This window comes from Gorilla gorilla, chromosome 5 (assembly GCF_029281585.2).
Source record: "Gorilla gorilla gorilla isolate KB3781 chromosome 5, NHGRI_mGorGor1-v2.1_pri, whole genome shotgun sequence".
NCBI classification, from domain to species: domain Eukaryota; kingdom Metazoa; phylum Chordata; class Mammalia; order Primates; family Hominidae; genus Gorilla; species Gorilla gorilla.
The window spans coordinates 87,673,481-87,679,480 of NC_073229.2; positions in this window are offsets into that span (position 1 = coordinate 87,673,481).

Consider the following 6,000-nt stretch of genomic DNA (forward strand, 5'->3'; position numbering starts at 1 on the left):
TCTATACCTAATATTATACCCTGGAAAGAAAAGAATGTGAAAAGAAATTGACAGGACACTATCATTGGGAGAGTGTTAACATTCCCCAGGTACTTCACTGACATATAATAATGTGAAGTCAATATAAAGTCTTAAAATCAGATGAGAACTGTTGATTTCAAGGAAGGGATGAGCTTGACTGAAAAGCTATCACTGAAAACTAAGAAAAAATAATAATAATAAACACTTCAGTCACAAAAGACAGGACTGGAGACAATGTGTTTAATTATTTTCTGAATTGACTCTTTGTCAGTGTTATTAATTCATATGTATCTCTTGATGATCCAAGCTTTTGTATTAATAAAACTATGGATCAATGTATATGCTCTATCTGACATTTAATAACAAGACATAACATAACAAAAATACAAATAATACCTCAATGACATTTCTTCATTTATCATTTTTTAAAAAAATTTATTAATCTCATAATAATTCATAGTCTTCAAAAGTCCAAAGAAATGTTAATAATGTAGAAACAAAACTAAGTCAGAGTAAAAAGAAAATAATTTATTTCCAGAGAAATAAGCACAAAATAAGCAAAATCACAAAATATCAGTAACAGTAAAATAATTACAAATAAGGTGCTAAGATATTCCTTTTGTATAACAATTCAATTTCAGATGACCTCAATATACATTTTAGTTTGACTCTTCTTAGAATTATAGAGATGTATAAGAGATAAATATGAAAATGATTTACTGCTTTTTCATTCAGGTAAGTATACAAACCAAAGCTTTAGCTCTATAATTTAAATAATTCTAGCTGTGCATTTCTTATTTTCATCTTCTTGAAGATCTAAAAATACACTTTTCACACAGAATTTTTCTTTATGGATTGCCTAGAGAGACAATCTGTTGATCTCCACAGGCCTATTCCTAGCTACTCTTCCCAAAGTTAAACTGACTTTTAAAGACAGTAATGGAGTAGCTGTTTGAATGACCTCTTTATTATTTGTTTAAATTTTATTTCTTCCTCATACGTTTGACTAACTTTTACATTTTTATTTTTTCTCCACTGATTGATAGAACCAACTTGATCCCCTCCAGAGGCCACCAAAGCTAATTCCTGACTCAACAGCACCCTGATTTTGCTTTAGTGCTGGCCAACTAGCAGAAAAATCACCAAATTATGATGTATTGAAACACAATTCAGAAAATGACCAGTTCACTCAAAGCAGATTTGACAAAAGAAAATTTCCTGAATCAATGATTCTCCAAATAAACATTCACTGAATTATTGAGATATTTTCTAGAGCTTTTGGGTTGCCGTAGCTGCAGCTGCTCTGCAATAGCCTTTGCAAGGTTTATTAGCCCAGCTGGGTTGATTTTCAGATTTGTGTGTTCTACATGTGGGAAAGCTCCAGGCTGATATGTGAAGAGTAGACTTTAAGACACTTGTTTCTGCTCTCTTATTCTTTACTCTTACACCTTCTCTGCATTAACTTTGCTTGTGCTACACCATCTCTCCAGTGGCCAGGTTTTCCCCTGCTCCCATATGTCTGTATTATTGGGATTCTCCAGAGAAACAGAAATATGTATATATACACATATATGTATGTACACATGAACATATATATAATTTTATATATTATTATATATAATTGTATATGTAATCTTTATAAATAATTTTTACATATTTCCATATATAAATATATAATTATATGTATATGTGTGTGCATATATATATATATATATATATGAAGTCAAAGAGGCTGAGAAGTCCCAAGATCTGCAGTTGGCAAACTGGAGGCCAGAGAAGGAGTGTCAACAATGTAAGTTCCCATTTGAGTCTGAAGGCGAGAGAAGACCATGGTCTTAACTGGAAGTTGGTCAGGCAGAAAGAGTAAATTTCCATTACTCAACATTTTGTTCTATCAGGCCTTTAACAGATTGAATGGGGCCCACTCACATAGGAAGGAAGCAATCTTCTTTATTCAGTCTGCAATTTAAACATTAATCTCATCCAGAAACACCCTCATAGACACACTGAGAATATTTCCCCAAATATCTGGGCACCTCGTGGTCCAGTCACATAGACACATAGAATTAACCATCACAATGTCTTTCTGCTCCTGCCTCCAAGCTTTAATACACTGAACAGAAACTGAACGAGGATAGAAAATTTGTTGGGAGAGTGAGTAACCTTGAAAAGTAAAGAATATTTAAGATCATATAGGCTTTTCTGTAAGATTCTTTCATGTTCTTTCCTCACAGCATCAGAGGAAGAATATTTAAGATGATATAGGCTTTTCTCTAAGATTCTTTCATGTTCTTTCTTCATAGCATCAGAGGTTACAAAAATCTGACGATTAGCCTTCTGAATCTAGAAATAAGTCATCAGTAGAAAGAAGTGCCTCTCTACATCTTGGGGAGAAGGGTTTATTTCAGTCTACTTTGGAAGCAGAAGTTATTAAACATAATGAATGCTTAAGAAAGTTCTCTGGAACATTGCAAAGAAATAAAAGAATATAGGCTGGTCACAGTGGCTCAATGCCTGTAATCCCAGCACTTTGGGAGGCCAAGGTGGGCAGATCATGAGGTCAGGAGTTCAAGACCAGCCTGCCCAACATAGTGAAACTCCATCTCTACTAAAAATGCAAAAAGTTAGCCGGGCATGGTGGCAGACACCTGTAATCCCAGCTACTCAGAAGGCTGAGGCAGGAGAATCGCTTGAACCTGGGAGGCGGAGGTTGCAGTGAGCTGAGATCACACCATTGCACTCGAACCCAGGCTATAGTGTGACACTCTGTATAAAAAAAGAAAAGAATAGAATAAAATATCCAATAAGTCCAGAACACCAGCATGATCCTGTTGCCTGCCAAGTAGCTTTTTAAGCCACCTGGCTACATCTTTCTTCAGTACTTCCTTCTTTAGCAAGGACAGCATCCTCACCCCATCTTGTGTAGACAAAAATAAAAATGGTATATGTCAACAGAGGGGTCACTGAAAATTTATTATTTACTAGAAATTTAAATACCATAAGCATTCCCATATACATGATTTTTATTCATGGGTCATCCACAAATCTTGACTCTAAGGATTGCTATATATAACCTAAGCTTAGAATAAAATGAATAAATGTCAGTAGAGTGTTCATCAAACATTTTCTCCATCATTATCAAAATAATTAATTATGGGCCATAACCAAAATATATTTAGAATTATTTGATATCTGACAGAATAATGCCAATGACAAAAATGCAATATGAGCAGGAATTTTATTAAATTTTTATTTTTTATTTTTATTATTTATTTTTATGAGTACATAGTGGGTGTCTATACATATGAGATACATGAGATATTTTGATACAGGCATACAATGTGTAATAATTACATCAGGATAAATGGAGTACCTATCACCTCAAGCATTTATCCTTTCTTTCTGTTAAAGACAATTCAATTATATTCTTAATTATTTAAAAACGTACAATAAAATTAGCCAGGTGTGGTGGTGGGCACCTGTAATCCCAGCTACTCGGGAGGCTGAGGCAGGAGAATCACTGGAACCTGGGAGGGAGAGGTTGCAGTGAGCCCAGATCATGTCATTGCACTTCAGACTGGATGACAAGAGTGAAACTCTGTCTCAAAAAAAAACAGTACAAAACAAAACAACAACAACAACAATAAATTACTGTTGATTATAGTCACCCTCTTGTGCTATCAAATACTGTATCATATTCATTTTATCTAAGTATATTTTTGTATCCATTAACCATTTAACCATCCCCACTTCCCCTCACTCCCACTACGCTTCTCAGCCTCTGGTAACCATCCTACTCTCTATCTCCATGAGTTCAATTGTTCAAATTTTTAGCACCCACAAATAAGTGAAACTATGTGAAGTTCATCTTTCTGTGCCTGGCTTATTTTACTTAACATAATGACCTCTAGCTCCATCCATGTTTTTGCAAATGACTGAATCTCATCCTTTTTAATGGCTGAATAGTACTCCATTGGTATATGTACCACATTTTCCTTATCCATTTGTCTGTTGATGGACTCAGGTTACTTCCAAATCTTGACTATTGTTAACAATGCTGCAGTAAACATGAGCTCAGATATCTCTTTAATATACTAGTTTTCTTTGTTTTGAGTATATCCCTAGCAGTAGGATTACTGGATCATATGTGATATGGTTTGATCTGTGTGCCCTACCCAAATCTCTTGTTGAATTTTAATCCTCAATGTTGGAATAGGACCTGGTAGGAGGTGATTGGATCATGGGGGCAGTTTCTTATGATTTAGCCTTTTGGTGCAGTTTTGGCAATAGTGAATTCTCGTGAGATCTGGTAGTTTAAAAGTGTGTGGCACCTCCCCCTTCTCTCTCTTTCTCCTATTACAGCCATGTGAACTGTCTTGCTCCCCCTTTGCCCTCGGTCATGATTGGGTGCTTTCTGAGGCCTCCCCAGAAACAGAAGCTGCTATGCTTCCTGTACAGCCTGCAAAACTGTGAACCAGTTAAATCTCTCTTCTTTATAAATTTCCTAGGCTTGGGTATTTCTTATGGCAAGAATAAACTAATACAATAGGGTAGTTCTATTTTTAGTTTTTTGAGGAATCTCCAAACTGTTCTCTATAGTGATTGTACTAATTGACATCCCCACCAACAGCGTAAGAGGGTTACTTTTTCTCCACACTCTCTCCAGCATTTGTTATTGCCTGTATTTTGGATAAAAGCCATTTTAACAGGAGTGAGATGATATCTCATTAGTTTTTAGTTATTTTTCTCTGATAGTCAATGATGTCGAGCACTTTTTTATACACTTGTTTGCCATCTGTATGTCTTCTTTTGAGAAGTGGCTATTCAGATCATTTGCCCATTTTTAAAGCAGATTATTGGATACTTTCCTATAGAATTGTTTGAGCTCCTCATATATTTTGGATATTAATCCCTTGTCCGATGTATAGTTTGCAAATATTTTCTCCCATTTTGTGGGTTGTTTCTTCTCTTTGCTGAATGATTTCTTTGCTGTGCAGAAGCTTTTTAACTTGATGTGATCCCATTTGTCCATTTTGCTTTGGTTGTCTGTGCTTGTGGGGTATTATCAATAAATTGTTGCCCAATCCAATGTCCTGAAGAGCTTCCCCAAAGTTTTCTTGTAGTACTTTCATAGTTTGAGGTCTTATACTTAAGTTTTTAATCCATTTTGATTTGATTTTTGTATATGGCGAGAGGTAGGGGACTAACTTCTTTTTTCTGCGTATGGATATCCAGTTTTCCCAGCACTGTTTATTGAAAAGACTGCATTTCCCCAGTATATGTTGGGGGACCTTTGTTGAAAATGTGTTCGCTGTAGATGTATGGATTTGCTTCTGGGTTCTATATTGTATTTCATTGGTCCATGTGTCTGTTTTTATGGCAGCACCATGCTATTTGGTGAAGAAAGTCATTGATACCAAGTTTTTAAATAGCAACAAGATCTGGCCTTTTACTTCCTAACCCTGCCTCACTCATCTCATCATAATGCTCGTTCTAAATTAAACTATTAAACACACTACAAATAAAATATAGATAATAATAGAGCATTCCTAATTATGCTATTTTTAACAAATGACATAATCTATTTAAAGCCATCCAGTACACAATAGATTTCAAAAATATTAGGTATTGTTGCTGTTTCTGTTGTTGTTTTATATTATTCCCAATCACACCTAAATTTGTCTATACTCAATCTTGCATATTTGAAATTTTCAAACTTTCTCCTATGGACCTCATTGATGGAAGCAATACATACTTTGGGTAGGTAAATATGTATTAAAGGTCAAACCCCATATTTATTCTATAAAAATATCTTAACAAATAGTTGCTGAATGAGTAAATGAAAGGGTAAAATAATTTTTTGTGGAAAGCCATAGTCTGCCAATCCCTGTAAAAAGTGAAATTTCTAAGCATCTGTTTTCTTAATTTCTGGGAGACAATTTTTGGTGAATGTCTTGTGAGTCTGTATGTCTTCCATGC